We start from the raw sequence: 24,739 nt of genomic DNA on the forward strand, positions 1-24,739 counted from the left end.
CTTTGGAAACCTATCTTTCTTCGGGAAGCTTCCATTTCTGATGAGACATTCTTTCTCTGCATTCTTCTAGTCAAGGTCTTTATTTCTTCTTCCTGCTCACAGCTTAGTTTATTTTACCTCTCTGTTCACTATAATATTACCTCCCTAAGGGCAGGGACCTTTTCCAATTATTTTTTGAAACTTCAGACTAAGAATATTCATGTTCTGATTTATTTCATTCTTACCAGAACAAACAAACAAAAACTATTCATTTTATAAAGATCATACAGGAATTTATAAATATTTTTATTTTCCCAATTTGGTCATTGTTATGCTATTATCAGAACACAGTTTGATTACTCAGTTTCTCACTACACAAAAACATCAGCGCTCACCACATTTATTTTATTCTTAGGATTATTGCAATAGTCATAAAAACTGAAGAATGTAGAGAAACATATGCTTATAGAACTTAAACAATTACAAAAACTTTACACATATTTCATCACTTGATCCTCAAACTAACTCCTTCAGGTAAGATGTCACTGTCATGATTATCCCGAACACATGCAAAAGTGGAAAGTTGGAATGGCTAAGCAACTAATAAGCTGTGGAGCTGAGACTGAATTTTCAGTTTCAGACTGTAAATTTCAAAAATATTTCTATTTCATAATGAGATAAATTATATGGTTCCTAAACTAGGAGGTTAAATGGTTTCTTCATAAAAGGAGTTCTGGAAACAACATGAAACAGAAGAAAACAATGCCTGGTTTCTCTGGAAATTGTATTATGTGTCATCAATTTATTAATAAATCATCTTCTTGTGAATCCCTCATTTTATAAACCAGTGTGTGCAACAGTTTTAATTTTAGCTTACTTAAAGAAGCAGTAGAGATATTTAGAGGTTTGCTTATTACAAATTCCAAACTTTTTATTTGCTAGATTAGATATAGAGCCAACATGGTCTAGTGGGTCTGGGGTGGGGCTCATGTTTTTAGTGGGTTCAAAGATCCCATCATTTACAAAATTTGTTAATTTAATATTAAATTTGGTGGCAACACCACTTCCTTGAATGTATGCCAAAATTTTAAGATACCTTCCATTTTCACAGCAACTTTACAAAAGAGGAAATACAGTATTTATTCTGCTACCAGCATGAAAATGATTAAGCCAACCAGAGATATTTGCTCTTTGCAGAGTATCTGCTGCCCATTTATCCATTACAGTGTATCATTTAGAGAGCACTGCCAGTGCTCAATAAAGGCATCAACTGAAATCAGTACCATGGCAACACAAATTGTTTCCTTATGTGAAAAAAAGTCTCCATGCTGCTGATGGACAATTTAATATCTTGGTTTCTATGTTATTTCCCTGGAACCTAAAGTAGATTGAATTAGGCCTCAGTTAATTGTTCAGGATGACTCAAAGTTTTACTATATCATTTTGTCATTGAATGAACAAATTACTCAGAAGCAATTAACATCAATGGCACTATTATAATGAATATTCCCTAAACTGAGGTTTTCAGCTGCAAGTAATTGAATACACAACCCAAAGTGGACGTTAATTATATCAGAGAACACAAAGTACAGATGCGGGGTGGTTCCATGGTTGGTTCAGCAGCTCAATGGTATGATCCCCGTGCTGTGTGCTTTCCATCTCTGCACTTTTCTGCACTCCTACAAGCCCCATGCAAGTGCATATTTCCAAAATGGCCAAGTCATTCCAGGCATTGCAGGGACACGTGTTTGTGACCATGCCTTCTGAAAGAGAAGAGAATTTCTATCCTGAGTTTGTTTCCATTAAAGTAGAAAATCTTACTATGTGCTCTGCCCTCACCCTGAAGACATTCACGTTTCTTATCTTTTCAGGAGCAATTAACTTTGTTTATTTGACAAAAATTTATGATCATAAAACAAAGAAGTGCAGGAAATTTCTAAAATATATTAAAGAAAATATCAGACTTATTTTCTGGCTTTTGTATCTAATGTCTTACAACAGATTGTCCTTAGCAAAAAATTTATGAAGTGCTAATACAGTCTCCCAAATATGTCTTATTTCATCTCTGAAGTGAAAAAAACTATAAAGTACTCACTTTTCTCCCCATGAGTTTTGTCATAGTGATAATTAACCTGAAGAGCATTTATACAGAATTGCTATTGATGCAAAAGGCAGTTTTCCTCTCTTTCTCTACCTCCCTTCCTTCCTTCCTCCCTTTCTCTCTCTCTCTTTTTTTTTTTTTTTTGCCATATAAGGTAATATTAACAGGTTTGAGGAATTAAGACATGCAACATTTTGTGGGAAATTTTCTTGGCCTACCACACACTGATTCACTCATTCATTTATTTATCTATTCATTTAACAAATATTTAACAAATACACACATTGGACCAGGCACTGTTCTGATACTGGAGCTATAACAGTAACCTACATAGGCAAAGACTTTCTATACCTAGAGTTTGTGTACTAGCACAGGGGTTGGCAATTCTTTTCCATTAAGGACCAGATAGTAAATACTATTTGCAGACCACACAGTTCTCCCTCTGTTGGAACTACTAAACTCTGCTACTGTAAACAGGAAAGGAACCCCGAAATACAGAAATGAATGGTGTTTGCGTATTCCAGTAAAAAGTGTATCTACAAAAAGAGGAAGCATGCTAGATTTCTGCCATAGGTTGTCATTTGCTGATCTTCATTCTACACAGAAGACACGAGGGAAAGGGGATAATACGTAAATACTGAGTATGTCAGATGATGATAAATGATAGAAGTAAAGCATATTCAAAGGAGTAGAAAGTTCTAATGGTTTGCTAAATGCTGTAACAAATAAATCACAAAATGACAGTTGTTTCACAAATAGATGCTTCTCAGTATTTATATGAATTTCAATACTGAGGAAGGATCCTTATGGTCATTCATTCAGGAACCCAGTCTCCTGCTCCCTGGAGTCTCACCCTCCTAGGAACTTTAGAATTCCTTGCACAAAGTTGGTAGTTGAGGAAAGGGAGTCATGGGCATCACATAGTTTTTATAGGGCTGCATTGGAAGGATTAGTCAATTCAACTCACATTGTTTACACTTACATGCCTATAGCTCAATCTCCTGACCTCTCTTAACTTTAAGAAAAGCAAAAAATATAGTTGAGTTGGCTGTCCAGGAGCATGGAAAATAAAAAAAAAAAAAAGGATTGGGAACCAGTTGGCAATATTTGACTCAAGGGGTGTTGCTCTTTTAAATAGGCAGCCCAGGGAAATCCCTGCTGACTTGCCTGAAGACACTACAGAGCTATTGTAGCAGAAACTTTGAAATCACCCAGATATCTAGGCTGTCTCTATGCTTCTGAACGCTTTTCTCCTTTGCAGTCAGATTAGTCATGTCACAGAATGTTGGCCACTGACGCATGGGAAGAAGAGATATAAGCATTTTACAACCCAGTGCACAAGTCTCCTTACTTTCCCTCTCCACTTTTCTGTCACCAGAATGGAAGGACTCTAAGATGGTGGAATGACTTAAATCTCTGTTCAGAGAACAGCTGACTATGGGTGCTTCCCAACTCTCATTGGACTGTGACATTAGGCAAAAACTAATCTTTATTGTGTTAAACTTCTTAGAGGTGTGGTATATCCTTTAAAGTAGCACATGTTAATGACTTTGACCAATATTCCAGCTCTGTAGCTATAAGAGAGAAAAGAGTTCTAGGTGTTCAAGGATGCCAGGGTATGTGGAATGGATTTAGGGAAGGAGAGGAGTAAGAGATGAGGTCAGAGGACAAAATGGAAGCCATGTAGTGCCAATGTCAGATTTGGCTTGTACTCTGAGGAAGAAGATTTATATCATAAGGGAGATAAGGTATAACTTTCATTTAAGGATGATCAACTTGGTTACTTTGTTGAGAAGTGATGTGAGGAGAAGTGAGAGGAGAGCAGTGTTTTAAGAGGGTATTGTAATAATGTAGATATAAGGTGACGATGGCTTGAGAATAGATGGCAGTGATTGGGGGATTAATGTGCACTGTAAGAGAAAAGGATAAATCAAGGATGATCACTAGCTTTTCCACAGCAGCATATGGAAGAAAGTGTTTGCCATTAATTAAGAAGACTTCAAGCTCTTACTGGGGGAAGGGCGAAGTGAGAAAGACCAAATGTGAACATGAGATGCTTTTTAGGCATATTTAGAGTAAATATTTAAGGTAGATATTTCAACCTGGAAATATAACTTGAGAAAGTATCAGTGGATAGATGGTATAAGACTGGATGCTTTTAGAAGGGCAGTAAGTGTTTTAAAGAGAAGATACCAATTGACTGATTTCTAGGCACCGCAGAGTTCAGAGGCTGGAGAGTTAAAGAAGATCAAATGATGAAATCAGAATAGAATCTCTGGAGAGTAGGAGAAGAGTCAAGAAAATTGCACCCTAGAAATCAATTGTAAAACATTTCAGGAAAGAGACAGTGTTAGCTAATTCAAACACTGCTGAGAAATCAAGTAAGATGAGGACCATGGATTGACCTGAATTTAGCAACTCAGCAAGGTCAATGGTGGTCTTGGCAGGAGATCTTATAGTTAAGCCATGGAGTTGAGAGCCTTTGAGGACCAGATTAAGAAAAGAATTGTGAACAGGAAACAGTTTGAAGAGCTTTAAAATAAAGAAAAGAAGATTAATGGGGCAGAAAATGGAAGGGGATCGTGGATCAAGAGAGGCTTTTTTTTTTTTTTTTTTTTTTTTTTTTGCTGTGAGCTAATACAGCTGTATATAGAAATTATCTTTAAAAAGGAAAAAGTCGGTGATACATGAGAAAATGCAGACAGATGCTGGAATGGTATAACTGGAATCTAGTGAGAAGAGGTTCTTCTCGGATACAAGCATGAAAAAAATCTTTCACAATGGGAAGGAAGAAATCCAGGTATTGGGACAGATAGAGGTAGAGTGATGGTTTTCATGGAGGAAGTTTAGATAGTTCTCTTCTGATCTTTATTATTTTCTTTGTAAGTTAGGAACCAAGGTCATTAGATGATAGGAAAACAGATATTAGCAGGTAAGGGAAAAAGGAAAGAGATTGAAAATAATCTAGGGAAGTAAAAGAATCAAGGGAGAAGGAAACTAACTGTTGCATTAGTGGTGATCAATAACAGCCCACTTGAAGTTTGTCGAATGAATGAATGAAATCTAATGCCTTGAAATAGCAGTTGGTTTGGGAGGCACAGGAAGAACAGGAAGGAGTTGAGGTGAAAGAGAGAATAATGATCGGTTTCACGGATTGTGAGTATCAGGGACTTAGGAGGTATTTAATGTGGATGAGCTACTTATTCTTGAGGCTTTTATCCTCAAAAGTAAAACTGCAATATATAATTCCACGGAATCACTTCAATAACTTATGGAAAATGTTTAGCATAGTGCTTCCTATGTAGTAAGCACTCCCTATGTATATAGTGATTATTGCTATATAGAGGGAAACATGGATTATTTTTACTTTAATTCCTTGGCTTAAAAAATATTTGCCAGCATCACATATGTCTGGATATTTCTATATGTTATTACCAAAATAGTACTTTTCTGACTAAAATAAAAGGCATTGTACTGAATTGAGAGGAAAAATTAAGTTAAATACATGTTTCAGGGACTTCCAAGAAAAATCAGGGTTCTTTCATTATTTAAAGCCCAAATTTGCATAAAATTATTTTCTACAATATTAACATCCTCTAGTATGTAAAACCTTCCTAGAAGTTTCTCTTCTAGGTTATATATTTTATCAACCTGTGTCTACAAACATAATGAACTAGAGGCAATCATGGTGGCTGACAACACTGGCTTTAGTAGAATGGATTAGATTCCATGTAATTAATACAGAGCTCTCTGAGAGATGTGCAGACTGATTAGAGTTGTACAAATACATAGGGAACCTGTGTTCTTCAGCTTCTCCTGCTCACTTGCCATCTCTCCATCATTCCCTTTTAATTAAAAGATTAGTGGATAGTTTTGGGGGAAAAAAAATCACAAGGGAGAATTTTCCTGTCTCCTACTATGGTTTCAGGTAGTGGAGTTATTAAAAACAAGAACATCTTGCCAGCAAGACTTGGATAAAATACAAATCTCATCTTTTCATATATGTGGCTTTTTTTTTTCCCTTGACCTGCGAGAAACATGATGAGATCTGCTCTATATAATTAGGGTTTTAAGGTAGGCAGTGTGTTGGAGTTTTTCTGTATATTTGGTACATTTTTTTGGTATATCTATATTTAATACCAGGTTCTTGATTACAACTGAGTTAGGTATATATTTTGAATTTCTTAAAGTGGATCAGACTTGCTCACCCCACTTCTCGGCTATCTCTAATAGATTTCAGCAGTCTCTTGATTTTCTTTATTCAGGTTGGCTAACTCTTATACTCAGTTGAATAGATAAGCAAAAAAACACATAGGTTTTAAGGGCAAGCATATATGAAAAAATTTACAGTGATTTGGAAAGAGCATTGAATTAGACATGGGACTTGGGTCTTAATTGGGGTTCTGCAGCAATATGTTGGGGTTTTGTGTCCTTATGCTTAAAATGAGAATTTAATCTTGAAGATCTCCAATGGTCCTTCCAAGGTGAATATTCTACAGGGTTTACATGAATGTGGGTTGATTACTGGAGTTGATCCAAGAATGTTTGCAGGTGTGTCGTAGGTCCCAAAGAGAGTGGGAAAGAAAGACTAAGGCCAGGTGTGCCTTGTCTGTAGGCATGCATGTCTCTGTATGTGTGTTTTTATATTTGGAAAAGAGACACATAGAAAAGTCTAGAGCCAACCTAGCTAGGGGCATTAGCTACATTCTCAGCAAGATGTAAATCCTGAAAGGTTTAAGATTTTGCCAGAAGTCAGGTGAGGAAAGTGAAGAAATATCTTCTTCCCTCAGGAATGAGACTGGAGTGATACCATTAGTGGTCCCTACTCTTGACTTACTGCTCCTTGACATCCACAGAGCCTTTAAGACAGGCCGGAGGAGGCATGACTCGGCTATGCCCCAAGAGACATTCATCTCAAGTCACACCAAAAGGAAATGATTTAGTGGAAATTAAGTAAATTTCCAATTCTTTTTTATTTTGTGTGATAAATAGGTATGGGTTTTGAGTTGGCCTAAATTAAAGAAGACATTTCAAGAATTCACTTTAAGAAAAAAATCTACATTATTATTTTTTTATACATTCACATACAAAAATTAGTTTGTGTTATATTTGATAATTTTTATCATAAAGAAGACAAAATAATAATGATTTATTAGGCTATATTTGAACATGAAATATATTTTGAGGTCACTGCTTTTATTCTAATGCTAAATACTGTTATAAATAGACCAAAACATATATAGTGGCTTAATAAAGAGAAAGGCATCTCTCGCTCACGCAATAATATCAAGGGAAAAGGCAGCAGTGTTGGGAGGGCTGGACAGCCTTCCTCCACACAGTGTTCCAGGCTGACTGAGACCCTGCCAACTTCAACATACAGTTTTGTTGGGCATCCTGGTTTCATCTTGGATCATGCAAGTTAGAAGTGGGAAGAGTATAGAGGGCATTAGTGGGACATTTTTATAGGCCAGGATCAGAAGTGATGTAATATCATTTCTGCTGAACATTCCATTGGCTGGAAATCAATCCCATGGATGCTCCCAGCTGCAAGTAAGGCTGAGAAATGTGATCAAGCCATGAGCCCAGGAAGAAGAAATAAATGTGGATTTGGGTGAATTATTAGCAGCCTTTGCCCTGAATGTTTTCTATGTTAAGTCTGATTACCACAAGGAAGACAAATCTCAAAGATTTATTATGACAACATTGATTGCTGATTTTATTTTAAGGTCACTGGTATTCAATATTCTAAGTAGGCCAGTGATCTGGAATAGTTATTGTTAAAAACAAAATATAGTAAATCATGTAAGTAACTTAATACAGTGGAATTTTTGATGTAAATACTTATTAATTGCTATGATTTGTCATTGTTAACATTATTATAGTTGCAATAGTAATAATAATGAGGTTTAAACTTAATCCAGGATCTCATCAAATGGTACATAATAAAACAGGAAGATAGACAATGGCTAATCAATCTGCACTGACAGCTAAGAACAAATCTTAAACTCATATTTGTATGTCATCTGATATTTTTTTACTTCTATACTGTAACATGATGATGGAAAAAGACATATCAGTAAAATTTTATGTGCACTTTTAGAATTTTAATAAATATTGACTTTATTCATTTATTGTCTCCCTTTGATTTTATATCATCTTGGTTTCTTCTGATATGAATTGTCATTTCAAAAGATGATAAAAAATAAAATTATCAGTAAATAAAATTTATCTTAATGCTAGTATTCAATGAAAATTTAATTTACCTTATATTAGTATTATTAAATCAGGCACCAAATATATATATATCCCTCATGTACTGGAGAAAGTAAATTTTTGGATGAAGATAATGAACATTGCTTTAAAAGCATCAAAAAAGAAAGAATTGTAAAAATAAATAAATTGCCATTGCAAATCTGTAAAGCAGATTTATAACATTCCTTGCTTGCCATTTAATTAGTAAAACTAGAATTTTAATTAAATTTTGCCAATATGCTAATTTGAATGAGAAAATGTGGTATTCTTGCAAGAAGTTAAAAGAATTAGCTCAATACATGTTGCATACGAACTGCCAACGTTCTACATCTTGACTTGATTTTGTGGTACTCTATTACATCTTGTCTATATTTTATGAAGAAAATTATATGCTCTCTGAATGTGAGATTTTGTAAAGGTCTCTGGATGGCTCCTGAATGGCCAAAGCTTACTTTATTATAGGTTTTGACATTCTGCATAAATTTATAAATCATGATATGTTGAATCTTTAATAGAAATTGAAATGATAGGGATAATTGTGGCAGCAAAGATATATATTACTAAGTTTTTTTGTAAGTGGATAGCTAGTGCAGAAAGCTGTACCTAGAAAGTGATATATGTTGGAGGGTGTTTATGAGTGTATGTATTATATAGCATCCATAGTGTCAAATTATACTATCATTAAGTAGACTTAAGACATGGTAGATATATAGAAATTCCACCAAGATTCATAAGTATAATCTTTTCCTTCTTAGGAATGAAGAAGCACTCACTGTTTTCTGTTTTCCACAAAATATGTTGCACTAATAACACTCATGTCTAGGATAACAAAATCTCTTAAAGGAGTATAACTTAAAATAATCAAGAAACAAATGAAAGGCAAATATATCTGGGGGAAAGAATCTATTTCCATCTTTATAAAATATTTAGAATTGTGTTATTGCATAGTTAAAGACGTTTTCCAAATGAATTTTAAACAGCATGTTAAAGCCAAAAGTTTCTACAGTGATTTTTACAAGTGATGCCTCACTGACATGACTGAACCTTGAATATTTCAAGCCAAAATCAAGTCGTGGCTATCATATTTCCTACCATCTTGTTTCTTGTCTCTCAATTGCTAAGTTATTTTACTCAGATCTCCAGTCTTAGCTACCAGCTTCTGGGATGCCACTGTCTTCAGGAGTCATTCAGTGAGTAATTAAATCAATTCTGGTTGTGGTATGTATATTTTACCTTGTGCCTCAGTCTTAGTAATCTGGCTTCTGCCTTGCCTGAAACCAGTTTAACTCCTATGGCTTATTTGTAAGAGTCCCCCACTCCCACCTGTTTCCTTTGTGCCTAAATTTCCGACTTGAGGTTTTGACTCCTGTTCTACAGCTGTGGAATTGGCTAGAACGCTGCTCCCTGGACTCAGAACACCATTTTTGTCCCTGGTTTGGATTATGACCAGTGATATTTTCTCTATTCCTCTAATTTTCTGCATACCTTTTAGGAAAATATTTATTCTCCCCGACCTTCCTGGGTGTTACAATTTTGGGGGAATTTTATCATTGCCATTGCATATTCCAAACAACAGCATTGATTCCTAGCACGTAAAGCAGGGGATTACCACTTTTCTATCTAACATCAGATCTTGAGGTGTCGCTGAAATGAGTCAGTATATGACAGAAGGTAAACATACGGTAAAACTGAGTCTCCTTATTTAGCCCTCTTGTTACTGATTTACCATCATTTTTTCCAAGGGACAGAGCATTCTGGGAAAGTGTATTTATTCCTAGGAGCCTAGATCTTAATATATTTCTATATAATGCATTTATTGCATATTTTAAGGAAGCTGGATAAATGGAAATTTGATGGGGCTCTGTCTTGGGGTTCTAGGTAGTATTTATATGAAAGGCTTAAAAAGAAGACAAGTTATTGAGTTAAAGTTGCTACCATCTGTTGGAAATGTATCGTTAGCTAAAATATGCTTGATTGCTTTTTGTTAGGGTTTTTTTGTTCATTTTGTTTTCCCTCAAATCATTCACCGTGCATGTTATCCTGTCTTCTCCTAACAAGACTTCAGTAATGTGTCACTAGATAGCAAATCACTTGCTCAACTGGTAGAGTAAAATAAACCCATCCCTGGGCACCATGGAGGCGCCTGCCCACTGCTGTCACCTGGAAGCCTTGGCTTGAGGGACCACAGTCAGGCAAAAGAAAGCCTTGTTAATGTCTGGGGGCAGCTGGTGGGCAATCAGCTCTCCTTCACGATACTGGAGGCATCTAGGCACAATGGCAAGAAAGAGTCCTATTCTGCCCCAAATCCAAACCCAGTGCTACTTTTGCTTTTTGTGGTTCTTGTTGCTGCTTCAGGAGAATATATATGTCACTCTTTATACCTCCTGTTATTGGCCCAGATCTCTGCCAAAACAGAGATTCAAATAACCAGGGTTCCCAATTCATTAACTGCTAGACATCATTTCCTCCTATTCAACACACCAAAAAAATCTGAAGGAGGAGAGAATAAGAAGAATGAGGTAAGACACAATAATCAGCATTGATTAGTAATCAATAGTGATGCTTCATTTATTATGTCCAAGTGTCTAGGATACCAGAATTGCCAGGACTGATTTCCTACAGATACCATCAGAGAACTGTTAGGCTTTGTTAAAAGATAGATATTTTCTGGAACCTTCTCTGAGGCCCCATCTCTATTCTATTACTCTTAAGAGCAGTCAGGCAGTTCTAGGTGCTTTACAAATTGAAAAAATATTAAGTCAAAAATATAATCTGGAAATTTCCTATACCCTTCCTCAGATTTCAGTCTTCTCAACTTCAGTTAAATGTATCATAGCTTTTACTTAATCAATCAAGCTATCAAAGCCCCCACAGGATAATAAAATGTTTCCCAAAACCACTTTTTTGTAACTAAATAAATAAACAGAACAAGAACAAAGTCGTGTAAGGGAGACTCCATCATGTTGCGAACTGACCTAAAGAAGAACACTATAATGTTTTCTTAAGTATCTTTATATACGTGGGGAAGAGAGAGCATGAGCCACGTTGCAGCATCAGCCAAGGAACTAGAGATCAGTTGGAATTTCCTCACATTTTGCGCTGGTCTCTTATCTAGAATGGACTCAAATGCACATGTTTATTACTGGTGCTGGAAATTTGCCTCTGAAGTTCAGATTTATGATTCACCAGGAATAAATTATAGCGTTGCCTTCCAAATCGCACCAAAATACAGAACCCGTCATTATAAACTCAAGTTACTGATCCAATGGGCCCCTGGACTTCTTGATTGTGAAGTTGTATCATGATAGGAACAAGCCTCCCTCCTTCCAAAATGAGCGTAATTCCTGTGCTTTGATGTTCTCGCCAGTCCTGTTGTATTAGAGTCCTATTCCTTGTTACAGTAGCTCAGGGCTTTATTGCCTTCATGATAATCTCATATCCTTTTGATTTGCAAAATGCCCTCATCTGTTCCCAGGTGTGATGGCTCATTTCGTGTGTCAGCTTGGTTAGGGGACAGTATTTGGTCAAACATTATTCTAGATGTTTCTTGAAGGTATTTTTTTAGATGAGATTAACACTTAAATCAGTAGACTTTGGGCGAACCAGATTACCCTTCATGACGTGTGTGAACATCATCCAATCAGCTGAAGGCCTTAATGGGAAAAGACTGGCCTCCTTCAAAGAAGAGGGAATCTGCCAGAAGAGTGCTTTCAAATGCAAAATGCAGCATCAATGCTTCCCTGGGTCTAAAGCCTGCCAGTCTACCCCGCAGAGTTTTGGACTTGTCAGCCTCCACAATTGTGTGAGCCAATTCCTTAAAATAAATCTCTCTTTCTCTTTCTTTGTTTCATATGTATCTACATATATATCTCACATTTCCTATTAGTCCTGTTATTCTGAAGAATCCTTATGAATAGTAATGTATCAGGCAAAAAGTTTATCTGTTTTATAAATATAAATGGTTCTAAATGACTCTCCTAGCCACAATTACCTCCACTCAGTGGGTACAATTTCTCCCAGTCTCTCATAAGTACATTCGATTTTCACACTTTATTAGAGAAAGAGTACTCTAATTCCTTTACACTCATTACCAGCTTAGCACAAATCAATCTGTCATAACATTTTGACTCAAGAGGCTGGGCAGGAGGATTGGTTTAATTACCACTAAGTGGTTCAAAAAAGTCTTATCTACAAAGCAGGAAGAAAATAACCTCTTGTGAGTTTGGTACCCAGTACCAGACTAAGGCAGACAAGGAAGCAAGACAGAATTCCTACTGTGCTCAAGTAAGACTCATTGAGGAATTAGCAACAACAAAAAAAAGCAAATAAAACACTGAGCAAAATATCAGGAGAGAATGGGAAAATGGGAGTGTTGGATAGGTTCGGTATAGTAATACATAGTCCAGAGCAATGTCTGTTGAGAAAACAATAAACACAGATGCAAACAGAGAACAATTTCCATGAAAGGCAATTTTTCTGTGATGACAGCAATATCCATCCCATGGTCTAGACATGAATTCCAAGTTAATAAATTTAGGCAAGTTAGTTACCTTCTCAGAGTTTCAGTTTTCCCATTTGTTTCACACTAATATTAAGGTCCCAAGATTTTAAAGAAATTTGACACATAAAATAGTAATTTGTCCCAACCCTGGCTGTGCAAAGACCTTAAAAAAGATTGCAGAGTTTTGTAAAAGTGTAGTCTCCTGGACTCTACCCCGGATATACTGAATTAGAACTTCTGAAGTGTGAAACTCTGAACTATCCCTGGAAAATGACTGGGGATACTAATGCTGTTGCTGAATGGATCTGCCTTTGAGATTCACTGAGCTCTACAGCATCTTGTCCACTGTATACATGGTCCAGAGAAAGTGCCCAAAGAAGAATGAACCTGAGTGAGTAGTAGAAACAAAACAAAAAAACATTTACTTTAATTCAGAGGGGATAATTGGTCCCTCAGCAGAGTCAGTACTAGCCTGTACAGACCAGCACTGAAAGGACAGTGGTTTCTGTTGTGTGTGGACGTGTGTCCTGTACTCCACAGCTATAGAATTCAGCTGGAGGATATGATCAGACATAGTCAGAAAATATTTTTAAGTCAGTTTATCAAAAGTGAGAGCCCATTTTCCTGGTGCTAGTTTCTCCTCCTCACCCTGATCCCCTCCCCGGCCCTGTGGGCTTCTTTAAGCCCTAGTAGCTAAACTGAGCACTTGAACATTACATGTAATGATACTCTAAATCAAGAAGGAATGTTGTAGGGGGTGGGAGTATAGCTCAAGTGGTAGAGCACATGCTTACCATGGATGAGGTCCTGTGTTCAGTCCCCAGTACCTCCTCTAAAAGTAAATAAATAAACTTAATTATCTCCTCTTACAAACAAACAAAAAAAAAGAAGAATATGGAAGTGAAATTGAAAGCAGAAGCCATATTGCTTGATATACAAATTTTTCAGAGCATGAAGGGAGGACTAAAATATATTAAGCTTTGCCTTATATAACCAGTTTTATTTTACATATTATGCCATATATATATATATAGTTTTATATACAGAACTACTTTATTTTATTGACTGGCCCTCTAGAGAAGCCTATTTCATGTGAAAATCACACATTAAAAAAAAAGACAAAGATATATTATTCTTTTTAATAATATGAGATAACAATGCTACCATTCAACTGAAATAGCCCTTCATGAGCTTGGCAGTGATCCCTTTCTTGCTAATATCAAGCTGTTCACCATTTTGAATTACTCTTCCAATCTGCTTTCTTTATTATCGATCGCTTACTCCTTCTGAAAATATACTACTTTCTCAGCTGTCCTTATATAATAATTGAACTCCTCTGATGGCTCTGCCAACTTCTCCCCTGGGTCCTGTGTTTCTCCTCATACGACTTTTCTATCTGGCCTCCTTTCAGTCCACATTCCATCCATCACTGAACCCAGTTACTACAATGGAATATGGTTTACCAGCCCTGATCTGTTAGCTCTCTTGCCTAACTCCCAGATTTACCCATTGTGGTACTAGTTAACCAGTTTCCCATGCTGGCTAAATCAACAAAGTCCCCTTTGATCTTTTACTTTCCCTCATTCTGTAGATCCATTCAGTCATGTAAACCCATGTTTTCTATTTTGGGAAATATTGTAAATCTAAAGTTTTCCATTATTAAGTCAAATCTATATCAATTTGTTCCTGGATAACTACGGAAACTCCTTAATCTTTCTTGAATCCAAGTTACCCCAGCAACACAATCAAATTTATAAATTTTTCAAAATTAATTTTCAGACATCAGTTACATTATGCAATCAACATGTGCTAAATTCCCATTATATATGGAATTTTGTGTTTGATTTTATATGACATAACAAAGTCAAAGAATGGATCATAAGACCCAACTTTCAAGGAAAGTACCATTTATTAGATAATATAAATTCATTAGATAGCTAAAAAGCAAAATTAAACACATGAAATTGCATAATAGATGAATATTCACAGATTTCTAAGAAAGTTATGGTATCGAGGAAGGGGAGGAAATGTCAATTCCCATAGATTTTTAATATATGCTGCATTTAAACTGGCAGAATTCTTAGAATAAATAGTTAGCATTTAAGAGGTGCAAGTATAGTAAGTGGAGGAATTGTGTGCAATATTTAGAAGTCTTAATAAGTTTGCTCTGAGATTAAGAATGGGCTACAAATAGACAATCAAAGATCAAAAATAATGGCTGAGGCTAGACCATTGACCGAACATCAATTAATACATACGTAGATAGATAAATAGATTCATAGATACAAACAAAAATATATACAGATATTAGATGAGACAATAGAAAATTGGATGGATAGAATGATAGATATATAGCTACAAAAATAACATTATGCATAAGGATAATGAAATTTAAAGGCCTCCAGGAGAGATTTTCAAGGAAATTACTTTGAATAACTTTTAAAGTTTTATTACATAGGATGAAGTGTCACCTGCTGATGTTTCAGTAAAAGGGTTAGGAGCTGAGGATCTGACAAGAAATTAAATGCAGAGCAAAATTTCCAGGTTTTTTTTGTTTGTTTGTTTGTTTGTTTGTTTGTTTGTTTGGTAATAGGAACGAGGTAAGGGTGACTCTACAGATATTTTTATTTGCAGGTGAGATTTCTAGAAATTGAGAGGATTCTCTACAGGAAACTTGTAGTTCATAAATAGAAGACATTTCACTGAGAACAATACCACAAAAGTAATTCATTTATTTTTTCCATACTTTAATTTTATTTTCTTAAATAAATCACAACATCGTTATATCTCACACATTTGAAGTTTCTCATCATGCAAAAAATGCAAAACTTTTATTTTTTTTCTTGCTAGATATTTAAGCATTTGAGTGTAGTGATTATGTGACTTTTTAAGATTCTATTTAAAAATAAGAGGGCCTGTTTCTGTTTTAGTGATAATTTCTCAAGAGGAAGAAAGAGTAAACATTTTTTCATTTGTTTTATCCATTTGAACCCTGACAAAAATCCACATGGAGAGATCTAGAGTGGATACTAACCTTCAAATTTAAATAAGACATTTTGCATTTTCCAGTTCCTGTGTAGATAGATAAAAAGATAACTTTTAATTCAGTCAACCTTTTATTCATTACTTGATATAAAAATGTAATCTCATTTGGGTGTTTTTAGCCATTGTATTTATGGCCAAAATCATTTCTTAATGAACAAAAATACTAATATTTTTAGTAATGTTGAATTCCATTGTTAAAAACAAGGCAACAGGCCCCAAATGGAGTCACTTATGCTAGGCCCCACAACATAACAAAGACAGTTTTAGCAGTCTCAGGAATGGAATCCTAGACCAGTCAAGCAGGAATCTTCTGATCAGTACCAGTACCAGTTAGTAATCTGCCTGATAGACTCCAGCCATTACTAAAGGAACATGAATTTGCAACAACCAACCTTGTTCCCTTTTAGTTAAGTCTAGTAAGTCTTTCATCTCATATAACTCCTTGGAGTCCCTTTCTATCTGTTAGATTGGATGATTCCTGATGCAAATCAAATTTTGCTCAAATAAACTGAAAAATTTTAATATCCTCAGTTTATATTTTACCACCATCAAGCTGAAAGTCAAACTCAGACCTCTTAAGTGATCTGGATTATGCACAATATTTACTGTGACAGATGTCTAGCTAGTGAACATCTACCTTCATTTAACTTTTATACTTCATTTAACTGGTATTGCTAGAAAAGACTTTTACAACCTTTGGCTACTTCACAGTCTCAAAAATGCAATTATGGATTCCAGTAGACCTTCTAAATAATTTTCCACTTCTCTGCCTATCTCAATCAAGTCTCCAGCAACAAAATCAGTAGTGCAGTTCCTCCACGTATCACATCAATATTGCTTATGGAGAAAAATTCCTTGAAAGATTTATTCTCGACATTAATTTTAAGAATTTAATAGATCTAGTAAATGATTGATGCGCTAACCTTCTGACCATTTTAAGGCAATGTTTGCGCATGACTAAACAAATAGATCTTTGCAGAGCATAATAACATACACGTCTGCTCTCTGCTTTCTTGATTGATTTGGATCACTGTACAATCATTAAGCTGAAGTCTCTCTTAAAAGGTAGAAGGGACTGCTGGCAGGGAGCCACTTTGGCAAGCTCTTCTATGTTGTGGTCTTGTTCATCTGCAGAGACATGGATTAAGATAGAATTATAGGAAATCCTATTGAGGTGAAGGCCTACTGGATAAGAACAGGGAAAATTAATTTAAGCCTCTCGACTCCTTCAACATAACCTTTTAAAATACCAGGTTACAGTGTGTTCATTTCACTTGTAATTCTGATATGAGATACTAATGGAAATGACATTTGAAAAGGGACTGACTTTTGCGTATAAACTATCACTGGTATGTCCTAATAGTACCTTTCCATGTGGGCCTTAAATAGGATAACATTTTCCAGGTTAAGAGCACAGATTAGAAGCTATTGAATTCTAAACCTGTGAAGATAAGCATGAACAATCTCTATCCCTTAGAGAGTTAAAAGCTCTGAAATGTTGATTTATAGATTAAAATATTAACCCAGCACTGTTATGGACGTCATAATTTTTCTGTTGTTGCTTTAATGGAGCCTTTAAAAGGCATCATTGTTCTTCCTTGGCCTTTAAAAGCTCATTGTAATGATACTAACTGATGCTTTACAAAGAGAAGGGGCCAATTTAGCAGAAAGACAGCCTTGAAATAATTAATTGAATCTCTTTAGTTCATGCCCCTCGCATCTTGGTTAGCCATAGATCAGAGGCCACCTGACCTAATAGTAATACTAATATTTATAGCCATTTATCTGCTCCTCGCACAGTCCTATAATAGCGCTCACTTTGTAGATTAGGAGCTGAGAGGATTTAAGTAACTTTTCCAAACTCATAGAGTCAGTCAGTGATGGATCCAGGAGATGAATTAAAATCAACCTGAAATCAACTCTCGCTGATGTATTTTCTAGTAGTGTCAGCTCTACGTGTAGCTCATATTGTTGCTGGTAGATGTAGCCAGTGTTCCAGGTTTTTGCCCCAACCCAGAGAGAATTCAGAGACAAGACACAGAGGTGAAGGAAGTAAAGTGGGGATTTATTAAGGGATAAGATAGCACACTCTCAAGGGTAGCGCGGGCAGGCGCAGGTGAGCAGCTGCGCTGTTTCTTTGGCAAGTTGGTTACTAGGGTGTAAAAATGAATGGGAGGAGTATTCATTGAAGAGGAAAGGGTCTGGGGTCGTATTTCCTGATTTTCATCCCAACTCCACCTTCCCAATGGGAGGAGGGATTTTTGTCCTTATTTAGTCTAGATCAGAAGTGCCATGGTGTCAGTGCGTGATGGGTACTTCTCATCTGCAAGGCTAATTTTATTGATATGAAGGCATAATGAGCAAAAGGTTACATTCAGACACTAGAGACTCCTACTTTTCCCCACCTTTCTTTGTCAGCCTTTAGGCCACTTGTCACCCTAAAATGTGTGAATGCCTATCAGCCCAGAGGTTCCCGCTTTTCTTTCTCTGCCCAGAGATGCCCATTGTTTGCATGATACAGGATTTTCTGTATTTGGCCAGTGCTCCACCTTTCTGCCCAATTTCTGCCACTTGGCCTGTGTCCTCCTTTCTCTGCTCATATCTAGCTATCTGCTTACTCTAACAATACTGCCCTCAGGAATTTAAAAAAAGAAAAGAAAAAAGAAAAAGAGGAGAAAGAAAAGAACAGAAATAAAAGAAACGACTCTTAGAGTTTCGGCAGAAATATCCCTTGATGCCCTGACATAAAGGCAGGACTTTAGATGCCAGGGGCACAGATGTGTCGCCTGAATGAAATGGCTGCTGGCCAGACAGCCAGATACCCATCCAGAGAAGGCTCCGTTCTGGTGCTGGGAGAATAAAGTGGGGGAGGGACAGTAAATGAACGGTGTGCCCAATAAAACAAAAAGGACACATGTTGCTTGCTCAGCTCGCTTACTATTTTAACCAAACTTTTGGAAGCCATAGCTAATGAAAGCATCCAAAAAACGTTTGAATAGTTGCTGTATGAAACAGGCTGGAAAATGAGGATGGAAAGACAAACAGAATAAATGATACCGTGGGTCTGTGTGTCCTTCATGCTGCAGTGAGAATATCTCAGGTCACTGGAAACTTCCAGGGAAGATGGCAACCTCTTTGGAGCAATTGTTTTGGGGTTTTTTTTCCAACTGTTTCTATATTTTGATCTGCCTAACTATTTTAGCCTCTAATGGGGAAATGGGCAACAGAAATATCATGCTGAAAAAAATCAGAAATAATATTTTCAAAGGCTAGACATGTACTCTTTGCTTTAGAAATAGCTTGTGTTTAATTAACTCAAAACGACCTCAGACTTGGCCAGGACGAACCTGCCTCTTCTCTACTTAATGCTCAGTCCTAATTGATTTAGCTCTCTTTGTCTTTTCTTTACTGTGTGCATGGTAGTGGGTAGTAAGGGCAGGAAAGGAAAAAAGGAGATGGCAATTTTAAAATGTCAGCTTATTTTCCATTTATTCTTTCTATTATGAACAAAGCATGTAAATCAACATTTGACATAAAAACTTCTGTGACATAAATGGTATACAATGTTCAAGTCATGAGCACGAAATATCTTTAGTTCACATAGTGTTTAACTGTGTGTATGTGTGTGTGAACTGATATGTTTATTTTTCTTTCTATCTAATGGGTGATTCAAATGGACTTTATCCATTATCTCCACCCTCAGGAAAACTGAAACATTGTTGATATTGCTGATTACTATGTATATATTTTATACAGATGCACTAGAATACACTAGATTTTCCAAGAGTGTATAAATACTGCTTTCTTGAGAAGAGTTATCTGCCTAACAGACAGGGAAAAAAAGACATGGCTGCTTGGTGCTTTCTAATCCAAGTCTGGTATGAAGAACGCGTAAGAGAATGCTTGGAAGACCATAGTGAGAAGATGCTTTGGAGAACTGACTCTAAGGATCCCATAGACACTAGTGTCTGCTTTTTCAGGTAATATCTGAATAGGACTTTCAGTTCAGGCAGGGCTTAGGCTCTGGAATGTGTGGATGGTCAGGGGAAAGCTGCCACTGACGAACCTGACTCAACGCGGATGCTGGGCAGGACCAAACAAATACAGACGAGGGACGACATGGTGTTGTATCCACAGAGTAGAAGATGAGGGGGAGGAGGTGGCTGCTGAGGGCAATGCTTGCCTCAGAGGCTTGCAGGATGACAGCGCTCAGTGGGGAATGAAGGCCAGTGAGCTTATCAAGGCAGCCCAGGGGATAAATAGCCAATATTTGGAATTGACACCCCAGAGAGCAGTGACACTGGTTTCCAAACGTACCAGTGAGGTAGGATGTGTGCTTTCCTTGTCAGCCTGCCTCTCTTGTAGCAGAATGAGTGGTCAGGAGCAGAAGAACAATGAGAAAAAATACTAATAAATATGCATACACACATGCATGCATACACAAACACGTGGATGGGTGCACAAATTTATACACACATTCCAGCACTCTTGGTCTCTGCAAGATTGCAAGTTCAAGTCAGGAGGCCTAGGCTGGATTCATGTGAGTGTGTGTCCTCATGTGTACACAGAATCTTGGACATGGCTGTGAGATTAAAGTTTAGGTTTGAAGTTTGATCTTGGCTAACTTCAATTTGCGAAAAGTCAGAGAACATTTCTAGCCATACAATTTTCACTGTGACACGTATCATATGCTTATACATAAGCTATCCTGGTGCCTGTTTGCTTGTGCACTAAATATACTTCAGGAGAAACACGTTTGCTTTATAACACATGCACACAACAAATTTTCACACAATGAAACATTCTTTTTGTAATTTGTTGATATTTATGGTTACTCTCTACCTATCAGTAATGAATCTCAAAATTTAATGAGAAATTTAAAACTGTCTCACTTTTTTTGAATTGGAAGGAAGCCTGTTCTTGTGAAATTTCATGTGTAATTATCAAATTTTTTTCCAAATATAATGAGAAAGCTGATTTGTCAATAAGCTTTTGTTGCTCGTCATTCGTACTGTACTGATAAATATTAGATGTAAACAATTCTCTTATTTATGTCTAATTTTGTTTGAACTATTTCCCACCTTAGTAACATAATTTTTATATTATTCAGGTATAATCTATAGTGTATTTACCCCTTGACCATAAAGGCTATATGATAATTTTTTAAAGCTATGAGGATAATTCTTTGATCATCTTTCATTAAACTGAATGAGCAGTTGCAATGTGAATTTTAGAGCTAGTTGGATAATGGAGATTACTACTTGGGACGGATAAAAGAAAGTGAAGGGATTCAAAATATACACGTGTAACTGCCTCATCATTATGCCACAATTCACTCATAGGTGGGCCTCCGTGAATCATGAGGCATGAATAATTCCAGGAGTGAGGAGGAAGTATGCCTGTCAGGACCACCACCTAAAGTCATGACTTTTATTTTCCTCGTTCACCAATGTGTTATTGTGTTCAAAGCTCAATTATTTATTGATCATGCCTTCCTAGGGGAAAAACATGACTAGCAATTTGATTTTCACCTCTATTTGCTTCATCTTCTTTAGTATAATACAGGTTTGGCTAAATTCACAATGCATCATTTGAAATTTCTTGGTTTTACTTGCTGTTCTTTATCTAACTCAGTGGGTTAGGGTTATTATATTTTTTACATGATTTTTTTTTTTACAAGTTAAGTGTTTTCTCCTGGTACAGAAGAACATAGATATTTAAGCCCCCGAGGTAAAGATGATCCTTACGTCCTTTTGTGCTTTTAATTTTCAGCCTGTGTAGTTTTAATTCTCATCTCCACTGAGCTTGTGTGGACAGTATCTGTAGAAATTCATTTCAGTCAATAAATCCACTATCTAAGCAGCAGCACAACTCGAAGGGTCACACTCCTGGCAGGCAGAAGTGATGTCATAAAGTCACTAGCTGTTGATTGCCAGTGGTAGATGATGAGACGTTTGGGAACTGACAGGTGGTGAGAGATTATTGCTGTCCTGTAAAGCAAGATGTCAAGAAGCATTCCCAGCTGTTTTCCAGATGACAGACTGGTTGGGAATATTTGCCGTGAAATGGTCATTCTCATTTCTCACTCAAACATTTCAGCAGTGACTTCTGCATTTACTCTAGAGATAAAGGAAGAAAAGCACACAGAAGCAAGCATCCGGTCAATCTTGTAGAGAGCCACTAGAAGTTTCCTTCCTTTCTAGCTACATGTATTTCCTTCTGATGGTTATTTTACATGATCTGGGGCATTTCATCTCATTATCAGTAGTGCCTGGGCCAACGACCCTTATGAGATGGATTTTGGAGTTCTACTTTGTTGCCTTCTCCAAACAGAACTATTCTTTTTTAAGAATGTCTGAACATCTCATGGAATAAACCCTGTCTGGATTTTCCACCTGCCCTTTTCTTTTTTTAAATCTTTAGGGTAATGCTGACATCATTGCTTGAGAGTTTCAGTGTGAATGCACAAAAAGGGACTCTCAAACAGACTCGTGTTAGTAGCTCACCCTCGGAATGAGCTGTTCTGTAGACAGTAACTCTTTCTTACGTGGCCAACTCAAGATAATCAACTGTGAAAGCAATTCGGAGTGTATTTCAAGAGTCTGTAGAAAAGTTCCCAGTGGGCTTGGAAGGTAACTGAAATTGTATCAGTAAACAAATAGAAATGGAAGACTAATATCACCCCAAGATTAAGTACTTAAAGACTAAAGAATTATACAGAAAGTTAAGAAGAGACTAATATATTTAGGTGGAAGCCTAGTGGAAAATTAAAACTAAATTTGATGAAAGAATGGTTTCTAACTGTAACATAAGAAGCTCTATTAAATATTTTCCATCTTTTAGGTGCTGTCTACATGTAATAGTATTCAAAGTTTTAAATGTAGATCATTCATAGACTTTGGATCACTTGGCACATACATGCAACATAACTGCGATTTCACAGGAAGGCAGAATGACTTGCTCAGCTATTTCCCTCCATTCTCATTTATAGACCTCTGTATCTGCTCATAATGACAATTCTGTCCTCTATGGCTACTCTAGATAACCATCACTTATTTAATTAACTTGAATACATAATAAAATTAACATTTTGGTAGCATACAAAATACTCTGATCAACAAACTTAAAATACAAAGAATCCATTTAAGTATTATAGGAGTTTTCTCTCCAAGGTTAAGACTGGAGATCTGTGTTCCATTTGTTGATACAAAAGCTGGCTTGAAAAATGGCAAAATTTCTTCACGTAAATCCCACGTACGTCACTAGTTACACACTACTTCTTTCTAACATTCAGGAGAAGCCAAATCATAATGTTTACATAAACCTATTCATTTACTTCAAAATACCCACAAAAAGAAATGTGACAAAATTTAAACAGCAATACTACTATTTAGTTATTTTTTTCCATGAAAATCAAACTGAGTTATTTTTCCCAAAAATATTCTCCAAAGAAAGCAGAGCTTTACCTTATCGTGTTAACTTGGGAATTTTCCATGAAAGATTGTAAAGTATGTGTAGAGTTTAAAAGGTATATTACAGTATATTGCTACTCCAAAAAATGCCTTTAAATGGTTTTAAAATTCCAGTGCTCTACCTGAATGTTCCATGCAATATTCTTAATTGCCTTACAGGTCCCCTATAATTCTGGGTTGGAAAAAAAGGCAAAACTGTAGCAGGCAGGCCAAAAATTCATTCCTTCATATTATGATTCATAAATATAAAGTCACAGCAATGTTAGAACAAATTGTTGTTTGTTTCCATTGGGAAAAAATGGACTCAAAATGCTTTTATCATATTTTACATCCTCAATATAGTGATTTGTTACTAAAGATAATATGAGTGGTTCCCATTTGAGAAAATTACTTATGTGTTAAATGACTTGTAAGGTAATATCTACATTGAAGTGGTTCCAGGACTTGAATTCAAACACAACATAGAAGCTAATGGCCAGGGCAAAACAACTCACCAGTGGTTTAATAGAAAATAATTGAGTCTGCAACATACCCGTGGTCTTCAGCCTAAGTTGATTATTCTGAAATATTCACAAATAAATGTTATTACACATTTTTTTCCAAATAATATTTACTGGAGTGTAACTGGTACTGGTGGAATTTGAGTTCATGACTTGTTTAAGGTCATGAGAGAATTGTAAATGTTTGAACTGCAATCCATTCTTATCTTTCTTCCCTCTTCACTAAAGTTAAGAAAGCGGGTGAGTATGTATCTGTATTTTGCACTGGTGACGATAAAAGAAATTGAAATATACAGGTTCCCACATGGCTACAAGGAAGAGATTGGATTTATGTCATGGCTTTAATTCTCCTACAGATGACCTAAGCAATATTTTCAAGTGCAAGTAATAAATACTACTAGAAATATAAAATATTTTGCTATTTCAACAAAAGAGATAAAAAAACACGGTGTGGACTTCCATTAGGTATTATTGCTATCACTGTTATATAATGGACAGTCTTTAGGCTTAAGCAAACTTTCTCTTTTTTTTCTTGCTTATTTCTTTGTTTTCCCCCTAAATTAGGAGTATTATCCGAGTTTCCCTCTTCATCAGCTGGCTGATACTTCATTGTGGCCCTCTCCACAGTCAGACTGTGGAATAGAAGCAGTAACTACCCCAACACTTTTTAGTTGCCCCTAAGGAAAGCCACCCAGTCTCTTTGCACTGTAAACTTTTACTGCTCAGCACCCTGGGGAAACACATAAAGAACAGAAATATTTCAAGTGAAAAGGTTCAAAATTCTCATAATGTATATTATGAGCAAAGAGCAGAATTTTAGAGTCCGGTTGCTAAGGTTAGGTGAGCAGTTTCACTGCGTATTACATAGCTTTGTGGCTGTGGTCAAGAT

The 24,739-nt window shown here is 36.2% G+C and overlaps 1 long non-coding RNA gene across 1 annotated transcript in view; it reads right to left on the minus strand.

The window, feature by feature from the left end:
* Window positions 1-274: 274 nt before the first annotated feature.
* Window positions 275-24,739, minus strand: part of LOC123617332 (uncharacterized) — a 42,005-nt gene continuing 17,540 nt past the window's right edge. The window contains exon 3 of the long non-coding RNA XR_006725452.2: window positions 275-1,742. This is a non-coding gene — a long non-coding RNA (uncharacterized LOC123617332). The remainder of the gene's footprint in view (window positions 1,743-24,739) is intronic.

Source organism: Camelus bactrianus, chromosome 1, assembly GCF_048773025.1.
Source record: "Camelus bactrianus isolate YW-2024 breed Bactrian camel chromosome 1, ASM4877302v1, whole genome shotgun sequence".
Lineage (NCBI taxonomy): Eukaryota > Metazoa > Chordata > Mammalia > Artiodactyla > Camelidae > Camelus > Camelus bactrianus.